The sequence below is a fragment of the Scardinius erythrophthalmus genome, assembly GCF_964197995.2.
Source record: "Scardinius erythrophthalmus genome assembly, chromosome: 14".
Lineage (NCBI taxonomy): Eukaryota > Metazoa > Chordata > Actinopteri > Cypriniformes > Leuciscidae > Scardinius > Scardinius erythrophthalmus.
Genome location: NC_138234.1, coordinates 10,557,236 through 10,584,731, shown reverse-complemented (window position 1 = coordinate 10,584,731; position 27,496 = coordinate 10,557,236). Strand labels below are relative to the sequence as shown.

Sequence of the window (27,496 nt, the reverse complement as noted above, 5' to 3'; positions counted from 1 at the left end):
CTTAATATCAAATTTCTTAAAACTCTATGTCTCTGGCCTTTGGATGGTCTTCACACAAGATGCCTCCTGTTTGATGATTGCTCCACCCTCAAATATGATTGGACATTTGATAGGTCATGTGATTTTGATCACATGACACCACAGCTTTGTCTTACCCATAGCTTCACTGTCATTCATTTATTTATGGGGGACCTACAAACACTAGACCTTAGGTGTCCCACATTAGGCAGTGTCCCACATTAGGGCAATCCACCCTACCAAATCCGTTAGACACAGATTCTCCAAACACAATATATTCAGTTTTTATCCTCATTTAAGTGCATAAAATTTTGGGCAAACCACTGCTTAATGTCCTCAATGCAGTCAACTAAGGTACCTTGTACATCACCAGGCTTCAGTGGCAGATAGATTTGCAGATCATCTGCATAACAATGAAAAAATAAGTTGTGCCTGGCTATAATTGACCCTAGTGGTAACCAGAGGTGGAAAGTAACGAATTACATTTACTCGCGTTACTGTAATTGAGTAGTTTTTAAAATCTGTAATTTTACTTTTACTTAAGTATGTTTTGTTTAAAGTATAGTAATTCGCTAGATTTTATATCATATCCGTTACTGAGTAAAAAAAAAACAACAACAAAAAAACATTAAAATAATGAAATAGCCTACTATGGGTAAAACATCGCGTTCCGGAAACTGCAGCATTGATTGATTGAAGGGCGGGAGAACAGACACGCAAAAACCACAACACACACACACACGTGAGGCGAACCCCTGGTAAGTATGGGGATACTTTGGACATAGAAAAACGAACGCGTAGTTGTCCTCGAGGCTCGAGCATATTCATTTTGCAAAAATTGTGGACGCAAAGTGGCTGCAAAAGGAGGAATCACATAGAACATGTTCGGGAACACCATCCCTCCGTGCAGATTATGATATGTCCCGTTTATAATTTAAGGCCGAATAATTTCTGTGATGCAGAGGGAATCCCGGGGTTTCATTATCATGAAAATGGAATTTACAATATGCAGATGTCACGTAAAACACATGAAAGTAAACCTGTACAATACATCAAATTGCGACATGGTGTGTAGGCTATATATTAAGGCACAAGAGACTGCTATATAAATGTATAATCTGCGTGTCTGTGTGAATCAGTGCGAATGAGACGAGCCGTTTCGTCTACTACATACTCAAGTACGCGACGCGCTAATAGTGTGTTGTTCAGCATCTCACAAACAATACGAGGACATGAAAACATGAACATCTCCAGAGCTGCTCTGAGAGAACACCCAGTAAGCATTTTCATCATTTTATTTGAAAAAAAAAACCTTGTCAAATACACTCTGAAACAGGACTTCACTACAACCCATCAAAATAAAAGTTTGGTTTAACTAACGTCAGAAGAAATGATGACATAAATATATAACTATTGTGGGCCTACAATAGAATGTACTTCTCATAATAATATTAACAACAACAATAATAATACAATTTATTTAAACATTACTTAAGGATTTTTTTGTCCGTGGTTTAATTGAGTAAATCTGTTTTGCAGCAATGTGCCAAAAAATAAAAGGATAAAAAAATATGTTAAAGGGACAGTAAGTGGGATTTTCTCCCATCTAGTGGTGAAATTGTATTTTGCAATCAAATGAATAGTGCTCTCTAGCGCCTCGCATTTTCAAATGTGTGTTGCATCTACGGTAGCCATTATGTACCAAAAAGCTATGACAGGATGTCCTCTAATAGCACTTCATCGAGTTTTCCTTCGGGTGAACTGGTTTGTTATTTCAAACAAACTACAACTTGACACAACGAACAAACGAATGTTACAGTTTTGAACAAACAAAACTTACAACCTTGTGTATAGGGCCTTCTCTACTTTACTCAATAGTAGAGATACTACTTTGATACTATACCTTGAAATGTGCTGGGGTTTTTTTTATTTAATTTTTGATGTGCACAAATAAATGACAGGTACCATAAGATTTTCTTCTTCCTGTTCCTTTTTTTTTCTTCGTTCATGCATGTTACGAATGCATGAATGAATGAATGAATGAATGAAACATTTATGCATGACTTGAGCAATAAATAAATAAATAAAATAAATGTATAAATTTTCAATACCACAGGGAAGAACTTATAGTCCTACTGTCATATAGATATTTTTATCTATTATTTTCTTATTTTTTTTGTCCATCCATTTAAAATCTAGGAAATCATTACTTTCTTCTGAAGAGATCACTTTACATAATGTCATGACATATTCAATTAAGGCTTTTTATTCATATATAAACATTGCTCAATTACCATTGCAAATCTCACCTAAATGTTTGCTCACTCAGTGTATAGGATAATTATTGGGATAATAATTGGGATAATGTGATAATTATTGGGATAATTTGTTATAATTGCACAAGATAGCTTGTTTTTACTATATTTTATGTAGCCTAATAATTTCACAGTAAATCTCCAAATTAATGTAGAAACATCATAAAGACAGTCTATTTCAAATAATTGTTTAATGGCATCTTTCTGATGTCACTGCTGCACTGTCACATGTGGATCCCACACGCGTCCCATTTTCTCACAACTCTTAACGTTCATTTAAGACTTTATTTAACTAATTTAAGACTGCTCTCATGAGGATACTCAAAGCGAAAGAGAAGTTGAGTCTGGCGCATCGTCGTGTGTGTCAGCATCACAGGACAGCGCATTCTCTTTTGTATTTTCTCGCTTGCATGGTTAGAAGCATTTGCATGAAGAAGAACGTGATTATATAATGTAACGCTAGCCAAAGGATGACAGAAAAAAATGCTGCTTTAATTGCGTTAAATATTTTTAACGTGTTAAACTGAAAAACATTAATCGCACGCGTTGCGTTGACAGCAGCACGGACATAACCGATGTGTTTATGTGAATACGCGGCAAGACGGACGTTGTGACAATGTTTTCGTGTGTATTTGACTGTAAGCGCATCAATGAAAAATAGGCAGCTTTATGTGGACGCACTGGGAATAAGGCACAGGAATAAAATCACACGCAAGCGCAACCTCAGCAATTCAACGCCGAAAACTTATGATTTGCATTTTTATTATAAATTTGTGCGCATTATTTGTTGTTATTAGAGACTTCCGACGATCCGAGATTGATGGTAAAAATTGTTTTTTTTACACAGCACCCCTGCTCTCGCCAGAAGCACCCCAGGGTGCCGCGTCACCCCGCTGGGAAACGCTGGTCTATAAAAAAATAAAAAAAAAAAAAAGCCTGTAATTAAGACCTTAACATTGACTTACCTGTCGAGAAGAAAGCAGGCAACTTCAGCGTCTCTTTTGAAAGCTTTCTCCTGCATTAGCTATCCCGACATTATAATAACCCTTGTTTTTGTAATCTCCGCCTCTTTACAAGCGCCTCTCACTGCTCTGCTCCGTTTCTGCTGGTTTCAGTCACGTGACGCGGGCTCTGAACGAAAACGCGTTGTGGAAACGCGTTGGCCTAGTACTTTTTGTCCCTCTCTGCTATTATAGTTTTTCAAGATGGCGGAACTACATGGAAGCCTCCGTGGACTTACCCGTCCTATGTATATAAAGATAATAAATTCTTCGTTTACGAGGATAAGTCAGATCATTGGCAGAGGTATTTGTACACCATTGAGGACATATTTATGAATAAAAATATTGATTTTAGATAATAAAATACCTAAAAAGTTACTTATTGTCCCTTTAAACTTTTATTTGATTACCACTGATTTGGATAATATATTTGTTTTAAATCATAAAAAGAAAAAAGGATTTTTATGAATGAAATACATTTCATAGAAGTCTATTGTTCTTGAACATTTTAATAAATTATTAATGATAAAAAATAAGTTGTTAAATGAGTAGTTCACATTAAAATGAAAATTACCCCATGATTTATCAGCCCTGAAACCATCCTAGGTGTAGGCTATATGACTTTATTCTTTCAGACGAATACAATCGGAGTTATATTAATAAACACTGATGATTCTGAGCTTTATAATGGCAGTGGATTGCAACCATCAGTTTAAAGCTCAAAAAAGTACGCCATATGCAGTCTACTTACACCTAAAACTTATGCAACTCATGACATCAGAAGTAGTGTAGTGCGTCCTGGCGTAGTGTAAATATCAGCAGTATGTCGCATTACTCGCATAAGTTGCGCTTTAGATTTAAGTCGAATCCATATGTTCGTTTGGCCGGAAGCTAGTTATTTTACTTTATAAAGTTTTAAATATGAATATCTTTCTTCACAAACTCAACGTTTTGTTTCAGAAGGCCTTTATTAACCCCCCTTGCCATGTGGATCACTTTTATGATGGATGGATGGATAGATGCACTTTTATGATGGATAGATGAACTTTTACGAGCTTCAAACTGATGGTTGCAATCCACAGCCATTATCAAGCTAGGAAGCAAGGTGTTTATTAATATCAGAGGCTTCCTTCACCTCTGTACAGATAAAACATTATCTAAATGATTCCAGTTCGCATGGAGACACGGAAGCAACATTTTTGTTTTGTATTATGCAGGCCAGACAAGTAATTTGGTGAGGTCAATTTGTAAAGAAAGACTACTCGCATACACACATTCAAATGCACATAGCCTACCTATAGATTAAACACGTAATACGCATGTGCACGCCGTCAGCGTTTTCACAGATTCACGTTTTTGAAGTTTAAACAGAGATGATAGCGTTTTTCCAAAATTTTCAAAACTTGCACCTTGGAACTTATTTCAAGGTTTACATTCTCGAGTCGAGCTCCAAACACTGTTGTCGTGCAAATGAACGGCCAGAACACATTAAAGTTTTCTGTTTTCTGTTAAAGCGATGTTGTGTTAGCGGCCCCTAAGTTAATAACTAATGATCTTTGCAACGGAAGTGAATGAATCAAAAATGAATGAATCAAAAACTAACTTTAGCTGGACAATAACTTTATTCTAGAGCTGCTGTAAAGCCAAAACAATCTCTGCTACTTTAATTTCCTATTATCACCATAAAGCTGCTTTGAAATAATCTATATTGTTAAAGCGCTGTATAAATAAAGGTGACTCGACTTAATATAACTCTGATTGTATTCGTCTGAAAGAAGAATGTCATATACATGGCTTGAGGGTGAGTAAATCATGGGCTAGTTTCATTTTTCATAGTTACTCCTGTAATCTAATTTATAATCAATTATTGAAATTAGTTGATTAGACATGTTTTATTGAAATTTTAATAAACAAAACAAACAAATGTTTCCAAAAAAAAACTGTTTTCATCCATTTAACTGTCATTTTAACTGATGATAATAATAACCATAATTTAATAATACAGTTTTTATATTTAATAATTGTTTAATACCGTAAACCATTATATTTCTGAGTCGGGTATCATACTGTGAAAATCTCATACCGTTACAACCCTACTCGGGGGACTCCCCAACCCACCCCCGCTGTTAAAAAAGTAACTCAGTAACTTTTACTCTGAGTAAATTTTAAATGAGCTACTTTTTACTTTTACTTGAGTAGATTTTTCGACCGGTACTTTTACTTGTACTTAAGTAAAAAAAAATTGTAGTAATAGTACTTTTACTTGAGTAGAATATTTTATTACTCTTTCCACCTCTGGTGGTAACATATATAATGAAAACAAAATAGGGCCAAGAATGGAGCCTTGCGGGACTCCACAGGAGAGAGAAGCACTAGAAGAATACAAATCATCAATCATCACAGAGAAAGTTCTATTAGATAGGTATGACATATCCACTTAAGTGCAGTGCCATGAATGCCAACATAGTGCTTCAGGCGTGACAGGAGAACTGTATGGTCTACCGTGTCAAAGGCTGCTGTGAGATCCAGCAGCACTAAGGCAACAGGACACTTGGTATCAACAGAGGACGCAATATCATTGTGCACCTTTAATAATGCAGACTCAGTACTGTGACGATGCCTAAACCTGGATTGAAACTTTTCAAGGACAGAGTTGTTTTCCAGAAAGGGCTGTAACTGTATGAAAACAACTTTTTCCAAAACTTTGGAAAGAAAGGGAAGATGGGAAACTGGTCTAAAATAAGATAGCGCTGAGGAGTCAAGGTTAGGCTTTTTAAGAAGAGGCCTAACCACAGCATGTTTAAAGGCAGCTGGGACGATTCCTAGACTAAGACAACTATTGATAAAAACCACAAGCCCAGGCCCTACAGCGTTAAAAACCAATTTCAGCACTCTAGCAGGAACAATATCCAGTGGACAATTTGTAGGCTTCAAAGATTTCATTATGTCGCCAAGAGAAGAGAAAGAAACCAACTCAAATTCCTCAAACACAGCTGAATGAGCTGGGGCAACAGAAAAATCCCTATTAAAACCTTTCCTAGTACTCTGTCTGACAGAGTCAACCTTGTCAACAAAAAAGTGAAGAAAAATTTCACAGGTGATAGTTGAAACATTAGCTAGAGCAGAAATAGGAAGATTTACAAAAGAATTAATTGTAGTGAACAGGACCCTGGGACAGTGACCGCTGCTAGAAATTATATCAGAGAGATACTTAGATTTTGCCTCCCGTAGGGCCTTCTGGTAATCGGCACGACAGGCCCGCAAAATGTCTAGAGAGACATGCAGTTTATCCTTTTTCCATCTCCTTTCAGCCTGCCTGCAACGTTGCCTAATGGTACGAGTATTGTCATTAATCCAGGGATCCGTTCTTGGTTTAGCCAATTTATGCCGAAAAGGGGCAATAGAGTCCAGAATCCCGGAGCAGGTAGAGTGGAAGGAAGAAAGAATATTGTCAGGACAGATAGGAGAAACCATGCCATTCAAGGCAAAAAACTGTGAGTCCCTGAAAGCAGCAGTAAATTCATCTGCTGTGGTGGAAGTGATGATGCGACGCTGGCACGATGGAGCAAAAGACTTTCTAGCTGGAGAGGGGGCTGTAAATTCAAAAACAATAGGGAAATGATCTGAGATGGCAGTCTCAGAAAGCTCTTTAAGAGAAATTGAAAGCCCAAGAGAGATGATGAGATCCAGGGTGTGCCCGAGATAGTGTGTGGGTTTATTCACTGATTGAATTAAGTTAAAAGTTGTAGCGTATACGACTCTGGGTAAATGTGAATTAGCTCAAGGATATAGGGAATTTTGGAAATATTAATATTCATAACTCATGGTCATAATAATTCAGAAATCGCATGTACATTTTCTTTATCAATTATCGAGATTACCTTGTTCTGTAACTGGTCTAGTCATCCATCATTCGTCCAGCGAATAAATTTAAGATTATCACAGTTAAGAAGGGGTATCTTTTTACAAACTCCAATAAAGTTTATGTTCTGGCCACGAACATTAAACTTTCTGAGTTTATTAATTAAAACTACTGAATGTAGTCTAATATCGAGCTTGTAGCTGGATCTTTTGTTTCATTGACTTTAGAATGGTGGGTTTTCAAACACAGAGACAGTGGAAAGTATAAATGGATTTTAATAAATGTAAAACTAGAGATTATATGAGCTACAAATACAAACGTACGTAAATTACAAACAATAAACAAACAAACATTTAACCAAACAAGAAAATACGTGATCAGAATAAAATCAAATGAAAGAAAGAAAGAAAGAAAGAAAGAAATAGAGAGAAGGGAAAAGCTAGTAATTATTACATACAGAAACCTAAGTTTGCGAGACACCTGGAACAGCTTTTATCAGATAAATATACTTGCGAGTTTGTCTTCTGTTTGGTTGATGCGGAGAGTCCGGAAAGCGAGGACGATGTCCTGTTTCGACTGCGTCTTCCGGTGTCGCGGGAAGCTTGAAAAGGCTCACTGAATGTAATATTACCGAGAAAGTTCAGATTCTTCTCCCGGGACGGGAGAGGTTGAAAATCTTGGTTGCAAAGACGGCAGGCTTTTACATGACGCGGGCCATGTGTCCCAGAGGCCAAGGCAAGGCCTGTCTAGCTGGAGCAGCGCTGCACGTGGAGAAGGAGGAGGAGGTCAGGGACCGGAGAAGCGAGGAAGTGGGATTAGCGGGATCGATGAGAGAAGAAGAGAGCTAGATGAGGGGGTTTCTGTTTTTTAACAGACATCTGTTTACGCCCTCCTTCTAAGACAAAGGCCAATCAGGTCTTCTTATCTGAAGCGGGAAAGTTTTCTTTGTGAAGAAAAACACGCCTCCGTTGACCATTTGTCTTATGAGAGAAAGGATTCATATTTCCTCTTAAGATTGTACATACAGAATAATACATCTTACTGTAATACTCTATGCGGGACTGGTTGAATTAAAACAGGACGGTCAGACAGATACCAAGAATTACAGGTAGATATTGGACACACATAACATTATGTTCATATGCATCATTACACACAAATAAAGCTTGATTAAACACACAATAAAATTGTCAGTGTTTCCGTTATGGCAAACGACGACACTTTGAGAAACATAGGAATACATATCAACATTTAGTGACTTGTTATGTGGGGGAATATCTGTTTCAAAGTCCACGAGTGTGTTTTGTGTGTGTGCGTCTGTTGGAATGTCTTTGAGGCTCGTCACGCAGCTATAAAATCACTAGGGGTCCACTCTGAAATGGGGGAAGCCAGTCAGACTGGCGCTGGCGAATTGGTCTTTGTGTTTAGTTTAGCTTTATTGTCCCCCATGGGGCAATTTGGTTGTGGGGTAATTATTAACCAGTAAGGACAAAGAAGATGTGTTTGGAGACAGGATATACTAATTTGAACAGCATGTGACCGCATGTCAGTCATTGTCGCTACAAAGTTTCTAAAAGTCTTTTAAAATCAGTGGCTAATTGGTTGGACGGACGACAAACATGAACATTAAAATCCCCACAAATCAAGAGTTTATCATATTTTGGAAAAATGTCTGCCAAAAAACTCAGAGAACTCATGAATGAAGTCCTTATTATATTTAATAATAATAATAAATTATATTTAATAATTTTCACAACCTATGTTGTGAAAAGCGCTATATAAATAAACTTCACTTGAATTTAGGTGGGCGATAGACAACAGCACATAAAACAGGACTCATAAGCTCCATCACAAACAATTGCAGCTCAAAGCAGGAGTAGGCATTTGTGGGAAGAAGCCGGCATTTAAACCTGTCATTAAAAACAGCAGCAAGACCCCCTCCACGACCAGATGATCGTGGGGAGTTAAAGTAGGAACAGCCAGGTGGGAGGAGCTCTGAAAATGCGCTATTTTCACCTGGTTTCAGCCAGGTTTCCATCAACAGGAGAAAATCCAGGGATTGAGAAATAAAAAAGTCATTGAGGATAAAAGTCTTATTCACAACGGACCGAGTATTGATCAGAGCCGTGCAAATTAAACTCTGGTCCGTCCATTCGGAGGTATAAACGACCGGCCGAAGATTCTCCGGTACGCAGCCCCGTCTGCAGATTCTCATTGGCCGGCAGCACGGACATGGGTACCCGGTCTCGGGAATAGCCGGTATCAGCCATCGGTAGCAGGGATCGGTCGATCCTCGTATATAATAGCTGACACACTCCCTGGAAAGCCCAAACGATGAATGAAGGACAAAGCCATGAGCTCTCAATCTGTAACTTAATCCACCTCTCCTTCCTCGTCTTCTGCGGCGGCTGTTGCGCAACGACCCACTAGGAAAATGCCACATATAAACTATGGTATCCTCAGAATGTGTCTGTGAAATTTCAGCTCAGAATACCCCCCAGATCATTTATTGTAGCTTGTCAAAGTAGCCCCTTTTTTGGTGTGTACTTTTACATACAAAAGGCCTCTGTTCAGAAGATGTCAGATTTTTCAGAAGATGTGCGAATTTCAGTCAAATTTTAGAAATAACAGTAGGGAAGTGCAGCCTTACAGAGAGAGTCAGGAAGAGGTTGCAACTTGTAGACTGCAACTGAATGTTTATTATATAGTTGTTGTGGAATAACATTGATTCATCTCATGTTTAACTTTTTTTTTCTAAGTTGACAGTTCCCTGAGGTCTTTATAAGACAGCTGTGACATTTTTGGTCAAATAGTGTTCTGTGCTCGTCTGTACAGCCAACAACAGAACAGTTTGCATAAGAATTATGCATAAGAATTATTAATTACGACATTGACATGCTTGCAGAGAAAGGCCAAAACAATTCAATTGGTTGGTTAGACTGAATCGAAATCAAGTTCGTTTCCCCCTTGGTGCGGATCTTTTGGGCAGGTGTGAAGGCAATCGCACTCGGGTGCGGACCAAACAACCGTACTGAGATCCAGCTGGATAGGTGGTCTCGGTCCGGTCCCTAACGAACTCTGGTATACGATTCGTTTAAGATGTGAACATGAAGCGACCCAATTGCAGAAAGCACTGCACCTTTTTTGATAGGGTTAGATTTGACAAAAAGCTTAAAACTGACAAAAACAGCCGACTCTCGTGCCTTTCCTTTTGCATTCAAATTTTAATACAACTTGTTTTTCCACCTCCATGAATGAGACGAGTGTTGTTCATTATGTCGCCTTGTTGAGGTAAATTGTAGCTTTCCTTGCTTTAGGCTACCCCGGTCTTAAAGTAAAAAAGATTACTGAAAAATAGTAGAATTAAATTAAATACATTTATGGTGAGATTACTACATTTTATTTAATTAAATGCATTTATGGGTGAGATTATTATATATTCATGTCAATCTAAACCTAAAAATGCAGTAATTTCACCATAAATGTGTTTAAATAAATAAAATGTATTAATCTCACCATAATTGTATTTAATTAAATTCTACGGTAACACTTTATTTTGATAGTCCGTTTGTTGAGACTTTACTAGTTATTAGTAGCCATTCAGATAAGGGCCGACAAGATAAGGGCCGACAAGATAAGGGCCGACAAGATAAGGGCCTTTCTGTGCTTCTACTCATTTGAGGTTAGAACATAGGAGGAAGCAGGCTCTATCCGTAGGCCAAGGAACCTAGAGAGCGTGTTAGGTGTCACCCAGCCCCCAGCTCTACAAATATCTGTTAGTGAGGTGCCACTTGCCAGAACCCAGGAGGATGCAGCACTTCTTGTTGAGTGAGCTTGCAGCCTGAGCGGGCTGGGCAGGGAATGCCTCATTATTCGTAAGCCAAGGCGATGGCATCCACTATCCAGTGAGCCATCCTCTGCCTTTGTAACAGACAAAGAGCTGGTCTGAGGCCCTGAAGCTTTAAGTTGTGTCCACGTACCATCTCGGAGCACAGATGAAAAAAAAAAAAAAAAAAAAAAAAAATCAACTTCTCTGTAATGATTTCATGTAATTTAAGTGCTTAACTCCATTGATGAGAATGGCGTATTTAATCTTAATTTATTTATAATATGTATTTAACATAGTTTAAATCATTATTGTATTTATTTAAACTGTTACTGTGAACATGCACAGTATTTATGATTAGGACTTTTTATGGAGTTTTAGGGCCCTATCTTGCACCCGGCGCAATTGACTTTGTACACCGCCACATGTATCATTCCTATTTTGCACCCGACGCATAGCGCATTTTTTCTTCCACAGACGCACGGTAAACTAGGGAATGAACTTACACTCCCAGAGGCGGTTCAGCGAAAAGAGGAGGCGTGTTCCGGCACAAACGTTCCATGGTGCTATTTTGCAGTTCCAGAAAACAATTCCGCCACTGACCAGGAAAAACCTAGTCTAAAGTCAGTTTAAATGCTATTTTATGGGCGCATGCTTGGCCATAATGTAGCTTGTACACAACGTGCATACACTTTGCTTCTCTCATCTACACAGATGCAGCAGTTCCCATTTTTGCAAACCATACATAATTACCAGGAAAAATATTCCACACAAGGGAAATCATTGTGGTGCCCATGAAGATAGGCATAAATCTAGCTTACGTATTTACCCAAATTATTATATGCCTGTTTAACCAAAGCTAATTTGGGTTCGGCCCTGACGAAAACGTTGGTCTCCTCAGCAGTGAACCGCTCATGGCGTGTGTCTGGCAAATCTGCCATCAAAATAGCAATCCGCCATGGAACAAGCACGCCTGCTTTTAAAGGTAATATGAGATGACGCTCTGATTGGTTTATTTCTCGTTATGCCCAAACCACACCTATGTGTAATGTAGTACTACTTCAGACCAACCCATTTTAGATTTGCGTCAGGCAAGAGTCATTTATCCCGCCAGTATAGTAGCAACAGCGCCCAAGATCCACCCACAAAATTACTTGCGTTTCACGTTTCAGATCGTTCAAATAGGGCCCATTAAGTGATTTTCCTTCATCTGCTCACCATCAGTGTCACCAAACTGCTTTGTCTCCAAAATGTACGTACTCATGGGTCAGAGTTAGTTTACTTACAGGTGTGCACAGTCTCCTGTCAAGTTTTTTTTTTATCGAATAGGAATTTCAAAAATAAAGCATATTTTGTCCCTTTCATCTGACTCAACTCAAACACAACTCAACAGTTTTTACTGGTGCTTGTTGGCTACTATCAATAAAAGTTCAAACATGTTAGTAAAACCTTAGCTGTGTTGCTATGTGTCATGAGAGTAAGCAAATGAGCAGCTGACACTCTGTATAGAGCGAATGCGAAACCCATCCAATGCATCTGCACCAGGGGGATTTTTGACACAATGCGCATGCAGCATACCTGTTTAAAAAAGTTACTGAGATACAGTATATATGATTTTTCAATTATTATTATTTTTTCCCCTAGGGAGTGGTGAGATCTGATCTGACACCCTGCAAAGGTCTAGAAGCAGAACTTGAGGCTGTTGGTATGGACGGCACATTCTGGACAAAAGTTTTCAAAGATAAGTTACAGGTGACTAATACAAAACAGCTTGAGTATTTGGATACTGAGGACTTTGAACTGCTCAAGAAACACACTCGCTACAGATGGGAACCAAAGGCTCTTCAAAAATTCTTAGTTAATTTAGAACCAGGTAAATCAGAGGCAGTGGCAAAAGAAGTTGAAAAATCAACTTCTTTGGAAAAAAAACATGTATTAGCAAAGCATCTGCCAAACCTAGATAATATAACCCAAAACATGGCAAAAGAACTTGAATCAACACTGACACATGAGCTTGAGGAACCATCAAGCACACACATGATAATTAAAAGACCTCTGAAGGACCAGGTTGACAGTTTGATAACAAGGTTCTCTACAAATAATGATTCACAATGTTTATCTGCCATATCCATTTCTGATAAAGAGATTGTAAATTCAGCTTCAGGAGGTTGTGCACTTCAGGGCATTTTCAAAACTGGGAAAATGGAAGATCTTTTGAAGGACCGACAACAATTGATCAGTATTGATGACTGTAAACTTGCTGGGCCAAGACACGCCTCTCACTATATGAGGTATGAGTTTTCCTCCTACAAATCTCACCATGAGTTTTTAGGATCAGTTGAAAAATTGGGCTACACCTACAGTGCAGAACTGAATCTTGGGTTTTTACCTGCACAAACAAAGTTTGGCTCACAAAAAGATTCTCTATCATCAAAAACTTGTCAAAGCCAGTCTGAACGATCTTATGTGGCAATGACAGTCTGTCATTACATGCCGCTTGCTTCAGCATTCTTTGACCAGCTTACTTTGTCTGACTCTGCAAAGAAAGAACTAATAGAAATCAATGAATTGCTGCATGCCATTGATCAAGATGAAAGTGCTTCTCTCCGGAAACGGGTAGAGAAATTCTTTGAAAGTTTTGGGTCTCATGTGTCTCAGGGTCCAGTACATTTTGGTGGAACATTTTGGTGGAAGGCATATGCTCAGGGTTTTTCAGACCAAAACCATGATAAAGTAAAAGACCAGGTATGTAATGTCTTGGCAATAAATTGTACTGTGCAAGCAAGCAAGACAATTTCAGCTTCAAATGACATAAGTATCTCAAAAGGAAAAGGAGATTCTCAGATTAGATTTAGTGATGACCTCAATACAGTGGTCCAGCTCTCTGTTGATAAATTTGGAGGTCCAGCTGAAACAGATGATCACATACTGTGGAAAAACAACCTTGCAGCAAATAAAAAAACCTGGGCAGTCATAGACAGAGGATCGACTTTGATGCCAGTGTGGGATATCATCAGAACATATCATAATGATCAATTTAAAGACCCTCTCAGATTGTGCACATTTCTAATGAGCGCTTATAAAGACATCACACACCAGGATGTAGAATCTGCAGATGATATTAAAGCACTCAAAATTATTGATGAAGCTGAAAAATTGATTCTATCAGTGAAAGAGTGGTCTCTTTCAGATGCTGAGAAACATCTTAGAGATTTACTCCAAATGAGAAGGCAAATTAAGGAATGCACAACATCATTCAACCAATGGATTAATATTTTCCTTTCAAATGAGACACTTCAGAAATTCCTGACCAATGTGACCACAACATACGATGATGACAACATACGATTCCTGACATACTTGGTGATGGAGACACATTGCCATCAAGTCAAAAAATTCCCAAACAGAGCACAGATTTTAGAATGGGTTAAAGGGACCCCAGAGGTGGCTAAAGATGTATATGGCGTTTTTACTCCCATCCAAAAGTTATCTGATGTAACAGCTGTTCTAAAAAAAGCAAGTGAAGAATTTCTGCAAAGTTCTGATGAAGACATAAATGTGTCTATCACATGCAAAGTTACCCATGCAATAAATGTGTGGCTTAAAACTATGAAAGAAAATGGTCTTGATGACTTAGTTTTACTTGTGCTGTCAGTCACAAAGCATGTTGGACACAAAGAGGATACTTTTCACCCCCTTCTGGGTTCTCAGGAAATTGATTTCTTAACTAAAGAGCTCTCAGATGTACACAGGGAATATTGGGGATTTCGCAAGGAGAGTATTTTGAAGGCACAGGCCTTTACTCTGTTGACATTGCTGACAGCAAGCTACAAGGGTCATGAACTATCCTTGGATAAACAAAATTCACTTGATGCCTTCAAAAAGACAGTGTCAGGAGACATTAATCCTGATCTGAAACAAGCAATTGCTGACTTCTCAAAACATGTAAACTGGGAACTCTTGGAGGAGCAACTAAGGTTGATGCTTTACGGTACTTTAAAACGAGAAGGTAATTCCCCATCCACTGGATTTTCGGAAAACAAAGAAGCTGCAGACACCTCAAAAACAGAGAATGCTGATAAAGCATCCCCAGTAGATGGACTTCCTAAACTAAATATTGAGCTTGCAAGTCCATACAAAGAGTTGTTTGCAAGATTAGATTTGCTTGAGTATTATCCAGCAAAACTGTCAAATTCAAATATTCATAATATAAACATGTTGTCAACATGCATTATTCAAACTGTCGTGGAGAAAGAATTATGGCATCACTTCATTTCCAGACTGTTAACACTAGATGTCAATGTTAGGTCCATTTGCATTGAACCTACATTGCAAATTTCCCTTAATGCACCATGCAGCTTGGAGAGTTTTTGTGATTTTAAAGTGGAAAATGTTGATTCTAATGCTTATGAGCCTCACATCCACCCCATGGACATCTATATGGCAGTTTATCATTGCTCCAATGATTTTGTACGACAGGTTATTTTTACCCAGCTATCCAAATGCCATTTTGCAGTACCCCTCCTAGTGCCCAATCTGTCCAATCAACAAATAGAATTACCTGTTTGGCCACTCCAAATAAGTGCACTTACATTGCAGGCCACAGAACAATCTCCACTGGCAGGGTCAGTATCGGATACATCTCTTCCAGTTGTGTCTTTCATGAGACTAGGAACATCCAGAAACTCAAAATCAAAAATTATGAATGAGATGATTAACAAGAATGGGCACCCCACTTTCTTCAGTCGCCACTGTAAAGGAAGTACAATGACACGTGTTTTGCTGGAAGGGGTAGCAGAAATTTCATGGTACCTTCCAGAAGGAAAAAAAAATGACAATTTTGAAAGCTGTACGGCCTTTATCAACCTCCATGGTGATGCCTGCAAACATCCACAACAGGTCCATTTTCTTATGGGAATAAGTTCCATCATTGTACTATTGTTACCTGAAAATCTCAGTGATTCTGCAATAAAAGAGGGAATCAAAACTTTTCTTGAATCCAGCACACCTTTCATTGCATTGTTCTCTGGGATCGAGTCAATGGACAAAAGTGATCCTAACAGAATTGCAGCTAAAAATCGAAATGAAGCTGAATTAACCCAGGAAACACTTTTAAAAATGAATCAGGTTCTCTCAAAAGGAAATCGGAAGCAAATCTTGAAAGATCATTTTGAACAAGGAAGACAGCAAGGATTCATAGTTGAAACAGAGGCCAGATTGAAAGGAACAGAAAAGTCTAAGGTGCTTATGGACGTATTATATGGTGAGAAAAAGACAAAAGGAAAAGAAACAGACAAGAAATCATTGGGCCTGAAAGACATACATTTGCCTTTGCAAGACAAGTTGTGGATGCAGTGGTGCATCAAAGACAAAGAGTTTCATCGTATACTGTGCAAAAAAAACATGAGCATTGAGCAGCAGCGTGCTGAAATAACTGACGAGAAAATGAAGATTAGATCCAACCAACAGAAAAGATCATCAGAAAACATTTTCATGGAAAAATTCCTTCAATCTGTTGTTGATGTAGAGGAAAATGAAAGATTATACTTTTTGAACTGGTTTAAGAAATGCCTTGATGAAGCTCTCAGCGGTAATCTTGTTAACCTTACAAAACAATATAACAGAACATGGCTTAAATTCAGAGAAGCATCAGATGGAGAGAAAAGAAAATACCAGAATGATCTTCGTGAATTATCTGAAAGAATAAAGCATGCAACATTTGGGATTCATCATGTGTTTCGTGAAATAAGTCAAATATATGAATCCCACAGGTCTGTTGAAGAGAGCAAGACCATTCATGAAATTGCACTTGAGAAGCTCCCTGAAATGGGTGTTGATTTGATGCTCTCTGGACACCCATTAGAACTAATGGATGGAGATGTAAATTATGTGGCAATTGACTGGGTCAGTGCTGTCCTGGACAAACTTATTCACAAACTTGGCGATAAAAGAGTGTTAGTACTTTCTGTTGTAGGGCTTCAGAGTTCTGGAAAGTCTACTCTCCTCAACACAATGTTCGGACTGGATTTTGCTGTAAGTTCAGGACCATGCACAAGAGGAGCATTCATGCATCTACTCCCAGTCGAGGAACAAATAAGGGACGAGTTGATGTTTGATTATGTACTTGTGGTGGACACAGAGGGACTACGCTCAACAGTTACTGACCCTGATGTTGTGGTTAAAAATGACAATGAATTGGCCACCCTTATAATTGGAATCAGTGACCTTACACTGATAAATGTAATGGGAGAAAATCTATGCGAAATTCAAAACATTCTCCAGGTTTGTTTTCAGGCATTTTTGAGAATGAAGAATGTAAATATCAAGCCAAGTTGTATGTTTGTTCACCAGAATGTGTCAGACATTACAGCCAAAGTCAAAAACCAAGGAGGAAGAATACAGCTTATAGAGAAACTTGATGAGATTTCCAGGGCTGCAGCAGAAGAAGAAAATATCGATGTTGCAGGCTTCAGTGACATCATAAAGTTTGATGTGAACAGAGATGTCTTTTACTTCAAGAATCTTCTGCAGGGTGACCCTCCAATGGCTCCACCCAACCCATCATACAGTCAGAATGTGCAGGAGCTTAAGAAGAGGGTGCTCACAATTTCAACCTGGCTGCCAAACAGTACACTTCTCACTCTGTCAGAGTTCAGTGTGAGAATAAAAGACACATGGAATGCATTGCTAAATGAGAACTTCGTTTTTAACTTCCGTAATTCCTTGGATATGAAGGTGTACAGTGATCTTGAGAGAGATTACCAGAGGTGGTCTTGGAAATTAAGGAAAATGGCGTTAGAGAAACAAAATACCTTGAACTGCAGAGTGAAAAGTTGCGAATTGAATGCAATCGATGAGTCACAGATAAGAGGCTTATTTGAAGATACTTATAGAGCAATCAAAACTGATGTTGACAAATATTTCAGGGAGACTAATCATTCTGATATTCTTTCTCAGTGGAGATTTTTCATTGATAGAAGGTTGGAAAATTTAAAAGAACAGCTCACTGAGGAAACATATAAAAAAGGTCTAAAGGAAGTGATTCAAAGGAATCTCAAACAAGAGCTTGACAACAAAATGAGGGAGTATGAAATAGACTTGTTTCAGAAAGGCATGGCTGCAGCAGCTGCACTCAATAACCAAACTCCAAGTGAGGATCGAATACTGGATGAATTTAACAAACTTTGGATACAATGGACAACTGATCTGTCCTCTAAGAACCCAAAGGACACAGAAACAAACATACAGAGCTTGGTTGAAAGTAGCTTATTGACTTGGTTTGAAAAACACAAAGATGCCGTTTGTAATAAATCAGAGGAAGTTTTCCACTTTGATACTGGCAAGCATATTAAACGATCATTCTTTGCCAAAAATTTTAGTATAAACAATTCTCAGATGAATCAAACTGGAAATTACATTTCTAAACAAATTTTGGAGGATATCAGCAAGAGAATTAAAAAGAAGGCCGCAGATGGTAATGACGTTACTGAGAATTTCATTCATGAGATTTTGACAGAAATTGATGAAATGACCCTCAAATATCAGAAATCCCATGGTTTTCAATTCACAAGTTTGTACAAGGCTTGCTTATCTGCCTATGTTTGCAAAATATCAATGAGGGAACTCCAAAAAATAAATGAAAACATTAGGTCAGAAAATGACCCCCTCACACACTTAATGAAGAAAAAGCAAGATTTCTTCCAGCTGTACAAGCGCTACTGTCAGGGTGCAGAATCAGTTAAGACTTTTGTCTCAGTTTTAATAAACAGTCTTCAAGAAGCAATGCAATATGCACTTTCTGAAAAATTAAGCATTGAAATAGCAGATTACCTGAAACATCACCATGAAGCACTTCGAGGAAATAAGTCTAATTTTGGATCACATTATGAAACATTTGGCAGAAAATGAGAATTTTGAAGAATACATTAAGTACATTAATGATCCAAAATCTTTCTGTCGAGAGTTTATAAGAGAATGTATTGTGAAGTACATCAATGATGAACAAATGAAGGTGTCGGAGACCATTTCTTCCAGCTGGTCACAGCTAACAGAGAGAGTTATGGTTAAGTGCTCTTCTGCATCAGAAAAAATGAGAGAAGCACAAGGCAATGCCTCGATGTGGCTTGATGCATTTTGCTCGAGACTTGGCAAGGAGATCCCTTTGTCAAGGGAAGATTTCAGGACTATTGAAAATCTGGATGTTAATAATGCACAAATCCTACAGGAGACAGTTGCTAGTTCACTCAAGGACATGTTGGAAAAAGGACGGAAGGACCCCAAAAGTATCTTAGGCTCAGGGCCTATTATTTTCAAACTAAAAGAAAAACCAGTTGATATTCTCTTTGAACAGCTGAGTGGGTGCTGGGAGCAGTGTCCTTTCTGCAAAGCTGTGTGCACTAACACCATTCCAGATCATCAAACAGATCACACTGTTGAGTGGCATCGGTGTCAGGCCATTGGTGGTCTTTTTCATCAAAAGAGTGTTATCGAAAAGGTGTGTACCTATTTGAATATAAATGAAAACAAAAACAATTTTGTTCTGGACTTTTGTTCAACATCTGTCATAAGCGACGCCAAATTCAAAAGCCATAACTCAGAAAATTGGATCTCTTTTAAAGAATACAGAAAAGCTGGCCCTCCTTACGAAAGCTGGAAAATTACAGCAGATGATCAGGATAGACTATACTGGAAATGGTTTATCTGCACCTTTAGTGAACAATTAGAAAAGCTGTACAATTTCAAATTTGCAGGCTGTGGCAAAATCCCAGAGAACTGGAAACAAATCAAAAAGGATAAAGTTATAAAGGAGATGAATGACATTATTCAAACAAACCATAAATGATTAGACAAATTTTATGTTAAATGTTGTAATCACAGAATAACTTATTTAATCATTTATCATTTATGTACTGGTTTGTGTTTTAAATGGATCCACCTTTCAGTATAAAATGATATCTGTGTATTGAACATACCATGCCAACTTATAATTTATATGAATTCATTTTTAAATGTAAATCTGGGTGGAACTAATTCATTTAAATAAGTCAATAATTTTAAAGCAGTAGCCTATATATAAGCGGCTGCTTAACTCCTCCTTTGACAATTCTTGTAAGAACATTACATTTGTTTTTAAACATCTATGCCTTTTATTGTATTACTACTGATTGCAGTGTATCTATAAATATTTATTTAATTAATCAAGAAGTTTAGGGCAATCTTGGCACTTAAACCCTATTGATAGTATGTCTATTACTTACTCTATTGCTTGTGCTTTCTCTGGTTAGCATTATTAAACTTTTGAGAATTGTGTATATTTTTAGGAAGTGTAATATTAGCAAGTTAGCATACCGTGTCCCTTTTCTAAAAGTGGTACTTTGAATATTAAATGGAAATATAATGACAATACTTTGTTTATCCTAATGCTGATCATGTATCATGTCAGTTAGTTGTTATACATTGTTTCTGGTTTCTTTGAATTTTTTACAAAAATGTAGGCCTACATATCATTTTATACTGCTGTATTTGTGTTCTCTTTTTTTGCATGCATGCAGAGAAAGTTTGGTTGGGTATAAATGAAAGAAATGATTTATACAAGAACATAATACATTGAGAAAGGTCACATGATGTGACCGAAAGGCTTGCCAATTTTCAGTAGAGCAGTGGCTTTTATCTCACATTAAGTGTCTTTATTTTCATTATTAGAGTGTGCATGCCTCTTTTTGCATCTTTGCCTATTGTATGAACTTAAGTATGTTTTAAATTCTTTACTATGATCTTGATTCATTTTCATTGAAATTGCTATACATGTATTAGTCAAGTAAAAAAATTAACTGAATTAACTGTAAATGTAAAATTACAGTAACCTTTAAATTTTGTTATGTAACTTCACAATAAATCTCTTGTTGAAACATACCTATAGAGTGGAATCAACCTTTAAAACAAGTTTGAAGCATTACTTAGTCCATGAAACACATTTGTTAATACATTATTGTTTTTTCTGTTTCATTCGACTAATGACAGATTTGAGCGTTGACTTTGTAAGGGTGGGTTTCTTGCAGGGGTTCAGGCTGCAAGACTGCCGAATGATTAAAGAAACATTGTCAAAATGATTGATGGCCTCTCTAATTGATTGATGGGTTGACCTTTGACCTTGACCTGACCTTGCCCTAGTGGTGACCTTACCCTCTCGATGACATTGTCACCTTTGACCTTGTATCCTCCGGTGGGTGGAAATGACCTATGACCATTGATTAATTGTTTAATGGGATTATTTATGACCTCGTGAGTATAGGGGATCCATTGATGAAAATGTGGGTTATTTATGACCTTGTGAGTATATAGGGGCTTCCATTGATTAATATTTGAACTTTGATAAAGATTTTTTTAGCTCTGACATCAGGATGTGTGTGTGATATACTAATGGAAGTTATGAGGGTTATATATATATCAGGATGTGTCACATGCATCAGCATGGAGCTCCCTCCCTCCCTTCTGCATTCCAGAGCACAGGGCGATTGTTTGGCACAGTGGAAGTGAGAAAAAGAGGTTTTCTAATAATGCTGTATATATTACACTAACTAAAGTTGAAAAACATGCTGTTCTTTAAAAGTATATAAACGAAATGGTTATAATAAATATATAATATAAAATAAATATCTTGCTAAAAATCTACTGAACCAATTATTTTAGTTTAGACAAAAAAAAAAAAAAAAAAAATCATCTTAATCATTTTTTAGAGAGTTGAAGAAGTAAGCTCCTAACACATCAATGTTCATACCACATATGAATGGGGTCACAAAAATGCAATAAGTTAAATATAAAATCTCAGAGTGTTTCCTGAAGTGTTTCACTCCCACAGAACCGTCTGATGATCTCTGAGCCAGAGGGCTGTATTCAGTGATCAGGATGAGACATTGTGAATGTTTTGGTAGTGCTAAATTTATTTCAAAGTATAATCTTAAAAGTTTAAATGATTTCTTTTAAAAATAAAAGATGTTTTAAATTCAATTAATTATTAAAAGTCTTAGTAAAAAAAAATATTCCACATCTATAGTCTGTGGAAAAACTTGACTTGAACTATATTTCTATCTTTACTGTATGTGGTGATTGATATTAAAACATGATTGACTTATAGCGGATGGAATCTGTGTCTCTCTAAAATATGTTGTGTGTGTATGTTATCAGAAATAATCATGGACTAAACTATTGAATCATTGAGTTATAAATGATTTCATCACTGATGCAGTAAACTTTCACCAGCTGTTATTAGTGATTCTTAATACAGTAAAACTATTATATCACACACCACTCAGAAATGACTCTTTAAAGAGTCTCATCTCATATAAAATTATGATTTTATAGTAGGAACCATTTCAGTTGTAGGCTAAATATAAGGGGAAATATGATTGCATGTCAGTTGCGGTATATGGTTTAGCAATGCATCATTTTTGTCAATAATGTTATTCTTGACTAAGCAAATACCACATTACCGGCATGATATATAAAACTGTATTTTTGAAAGCCAAAGCAATATTTTGAATAAAAAATGAAATGCTATTATTTGAGTCATATGGTGCAAAATGTGTGTGAGTGGAGAAATCAGGATGTGTGTTTTTGTACACTGTTTGTCTGATGAGTGAAAGTGAGAAGCAATGATGTTCTTCTGCTGTTTGTTTTCATGTTACATTATGACATATTATCCAGACCTACAATCTTTAAGATCTGTTGAAAAAAATATTTTTATAGTACTTTTCTGGTGTGTTCAGCTGGTGTGATTCACTACCACCACAGTATCTGTAAAAAGGTTTTTTTTTTTTTTTTTTTTTACCTAATAAACCAAAGAAGTCTGTCTTTAATTGAGTTAGTTATTATTATAAACAGGCAGCAGGAGGCAACGCACTTTTCAAGTAGATGTCTTATTTAGTTCATTATAGACTAGTGTTGGGAGAAATTAAGGAGCTTTTTGAAACTGAATCAATTGAACAAACTGATTCGAAAAATGATTCACTGTTTCAAAGCGTTCGAATCTCCACACGCTGGCGACCCCTGCTGGTCACAACAGTGTAAATGCAACAAAAACTCAGTCCAAACATGCATAAACACCTTCTACAACCCCTTTGTAAACGTTGAAGGTGTAATCTATTACAGAATATTAACTAATCATGTAATACCAACACCATTAAATTGAAGGGCTTGTTTTGCTTGTTTTATGGAGAGCTTGGTTAATCAAAACAAGAGACCATGAACTACAACTCTTTATTTTTATTATAAAAATGTGTAATCAAATGCCAACAATATATAAAAATGATATTGAGACACTCATGGGTTCACAGAGATCATCGCCCCCTAGCGTCGAACCATTCAAAGCTCTGACGTAACGAAGCTTCGTTCACTGAAATCACGTGACTTTGGCAGTTTGATTATTCTTTCCGAGCCACTGAATATCACAAAAGGTGCTTTTCACAAGAATAATGTTATTAACACATTAGTCCGTTTTCCTGTGAACATTTGTTTCCTGTTGAGTTCACAGTGCTCTTATGCATTTCCTTAAAAAACCCACCAGATAGAGATATTTATAAATTAAATCAATATCATAAAATGAACTCAAAAAAAGAAAGGAGTAAATTTCAGTCAAGGATATTGATAGAGTTGATTATCTGTTGCTCTCTAATAATAAGTCTTACAGGTGTGGATTATAACGACATGAGGGTGAGTGAATTATGACCATTTTAATTTTTAGGTGAGATAACCTTTTGATATTGAGTCAATTTAATATCAGTCATGATGGCAGAACCTTACACACAAAGACAAAACTCTGTAACAATGATAACATCACTAAATCCACCTGTCTGAGAACAGTCTTACAGCAACAACACAATTTTGACAAAATGTGCAGTTACATAATCTGTAATTACTGTTTTGTGTTTTGCCTGGGAATGAATGTTATGTTTAGTCATTCTGTCAAACAAACAGCGTTGATGTAGGCTATTCAGTAGGCCTACGTTATGTAGTAAAACGTTTTTTTTTTTTTTTTTTTTTGTAAAGCAGAAGTCAAACTAGTTTCATCTAAACAGTAATGGGGAAAAAAATGCCCTTCAACCACATTTTATTGACAGACACAAACTGACAACAACCACACACTTCCAATAAGGAATGGAGAAACAAAGCCTTTTAAAGCGACGAAAGTTTCGGGAAGCATCAGGAGTGTCTAAAACAGCGCCATCGTGCGTGGGTTTTAAATTAGACTTGAACGTCCAAAACCCGTCGTCACACATCCTTACATGCGAAATGAAGCAGTCACGTGACTGCTAAGAAAGTGTGGTGTTTAGAGAAATCAATACGTGCTTTGAAGCTTCCTGTTTGAAACAATAGGCTACTAACTTACAGTAATGCCACGTGATATTTGTCCACCCATCAGGTCAAAACACATTTCTGTGGTGTAAAGAGAGAGAAAGAGAAAGAGAAAGAAAAAAGGGAGATATAAATACACAGTCGAATTTTGAGGCTTTAAGAGTCGAACTTGAAAATGCTTAATTGATTCATACAGTTTTGATGATTGGTAAAGTTAGGAGAATAATTATTTAACCCTTCATGAATCCATCTCTGAATATCTCTCTTCAAACCCCTCAGAAAGATCCTGCTGTGTGTCTGCTGGGATTTCAAAATAATACCAAAGCAGTTAAACCAGTCCAAAATTGTTAAATGCCTGGCTGAGAATAAAAATCTGAAGTTTGAATATAATGTCATCAATAGATTTTAATGTGTGCTACATGTGTGATTCTCAGTCCCCATAGACTCAGATAAGGTTATCAAAAGCTGGGTCTTCTCACGGTGACAGGTGCGTACTCTGTGTGATCCTCTTCTTTAATATGCTGTAAAAAAAAAAAAAAAATCATCAATATCGGTGGTTTTTACACTGGACATCAAATAATGACGTCACATGGCAAAATTGTGTATCTTTCATGGGTAAGGGAGTTTTATTCAAATCAAATATTGACATAGTAATATTAGCATGAACTGCACGTTTATATTATGGCGCATGTTACATTACTAATAATGCAAGCTAAAACAACATGAGTGCTATTTAAAGCAACCTGGGACCCAGCATTATATTACCTCTAGCCAAGTGAAGTGTTTCATGAATGAATGAAAAGAAAAACAAAGGTGTTCTAGAGAATTCAGGGTATTTCGTCCTTACCTTTTAGAGGTTGATGAGTCTATTTATAGTCCAATATTTGGCACAATTGGTTAGTTTTTTTTTTTATTAGTCTTGCCCTGATGTCTGTAACCCTCTCACAACAGATCTGTGACCCATTTATTTGGCCTTGACGCATGTGACTTCCTTATTTCAACAAAGGATTTCGCTGAAGTGCAAGTAATGTGGTCAATGTTCACGGCATCAGTGATTAGATGCTCCAGCTGGAGAGTAAATGTTGAAATGAACTTGTATTTCATGTGTTTGTTAGTAAATGAAAATATGTGTGTGTTTAATGTTCAGCTACGTTGGAGATTTAGAAGAGTTTCTGTTGTTGTTGTGTTTAGCTGCTAACAGCGCTAAAGCTAAAGCTTGTGCTCAGGATGTCAGTGAAACAGATCAGCTGTCGGCCAGTGATTAACAGATAGCCTAAACCACACACACTTATTTCAGTTTTGTTATGAATGGAACCCTGATTCCGTAAAACATTCGTAATTTATCATCTTTTCAAACACTGTGACAGTTACATGAAGTATGTTCACAGGAAATATGACATCAGTGGAAATAGTTCATAATATCCTGTGTGAGTGTACTGAGCAATATGTGATGTGAGTCAGTGTTTAAATCTGCTGAAGTGATAGAGACCCCGAACATAAACTAGTAGGATCTTACCGATTTCTGTGCTTTTCGTTCGTGGAACGTTGGCTCTGTGTAAATGATCTTATCTTCACAAGTCTGAACTGTTATGAACAACAACAATTATATCATTACATTTAGAAAGACATTCTTTAACCAATCTTAAATCTTTAACTGGATCTATGACAGGTGAGGTATCTACACAATATACAGATGTAAAACGTAAAAACTTAAATATCTTGGAAACAGTAGCCAATCACTTGTTCTAACTGTCATATTTGAATTCAGCACATCAAAATACATAATTAATAGCACATTTTATCTCTGAACCAGACGACTTCTAATAAAGTGTAGACCGGTGTTATTTGGATTCACTGAGATGGCATTTCTGTTTGTACTTCGTGTGCCATTATATACATAACTCAATAACGTCACATATTATTTTGGTTTATTTCAATGAAAAGGAACTAGAGGGTGTTCACCTTATGATCATTAGGGCTATCAGTTGATAGTTTCACAGACGAGGCTTAAGCCTAGTCCCAGACTAAAATGCATGTTTGAGATGTTTTAACTGAAAGCAACTTGCACTATCTTAAAATATGTCAGTGCCATTGTTTTGTCTCAAGATGCACACCAGTGATGTTTCTTTCTAAGGCATGATTAGGAAAGCAACTTAAATGTGCTAATTGAACTAAGGCCTAATCCTTGCATAATCTAAACCCTGTCTGTGAAACAGGCTGGAGGGTATATTTAATACTTGTTTAAAAGCAGTTGGAAACACTTGCCTTTTGGGTCTGTTTTTCTGTGTTTCCTGCAGATCCAGAAGATCACGACTACAGCAACAATCATCAGAGATCCAGCAGAGATCAACACTATCAGATACACTGAGACTGCCTGTGAAGTAAACTGACCGTCCCGTTCTAAAATGATAAAGAAAGAAGTGAATGCATCAGTCTGATCTCCAACAGAAGACAGAGATCAGGTCAGTAAATACACACAAACATATCATCAGTGCTGTGGTACCTGCACATGTGTGACAGAGTGTGTTGATGTCCAGATGTGTGGTCTGGTTGCTGATGGGATTGTTCAGCACACAGCTGTAGGTGTTTTTATCCTGATATTCCACCTCCAGAGGTAGAGAGAGACTGATGCTGAGATCACACACACTGATGCTGGACAATACACTGATTCCTGCGTACCAGGAGAGAGTCGCATCACACACATTCAACACTGATGAACACACCAATGAACAATTTGATGAAGATGATGATGAACAGTTTCTACTGATGACAGGAACAGGCAGACGAGCTGAAAAATAAATGAAACTCAGGATAAATCTAATCAAGACACCTCAGAATTCAGTATGATCAGTGAATGTATATTGTGATGAAAGTGAGAGTGTCTGTGATCTCAAACAATAAAATTATTACGCGATGCCTAAACCTGTTCCTGGAGGTCCACTGTCCTGCAGAGTTCGGCTCCAACCCTATTAAACACTCCTGAACCAGCTAATAAAGGCCTTCAGACTTATGAGAAACTTCCAAGGGTTTTGGAGCTACACTTTGGAGGACAGTGAACAGGATTGGACACCCAATTTGAATAAAATAAGAATATCCACCTTTTTTCAATGCCCCATGAGGCTTT

The 27,496-nt window shown here is 37.2% G+C and overlaps 1 protein-coding gene and 1 long non-coding RNA gene across 4 annotated transcripts in view; both read left to right on the top strand.

Annotated features, from left to right (window-relative positions):
* LOC308701967 overlaps positions 1 to 27,496 on the top strand; it is a 756,660-nt gene that overhangs the window by 536,381 nt on the left and 192,783 nt on the right. The window lies entirely within an intron of this gene.
* LOC308702017 (uncharacterized protein) overlaps positions 1 to 27,496 on the top strand; it is a 67,883-nt gene that overhangs the window by 16,027 nt on the left and 24,360 nt on the right. Inside the window, exons 2-3 of one of the 3 annotated variants that reach the window (XM_081384573.1) lie at positions 12,667 to 12,774; positions 26,670 to 26,834. The gene's annotated coding sequence lies outside the window, so the exon portion shown is untranslated. Of the gene's footprint in view, positions 1 to 12,666; positions 26,835 to 27,496 lie in introns of those variants that run through there. The other 2 variants (XR_014031552.1, XM_081384572.1) reach the window with 2 other exon arrangements.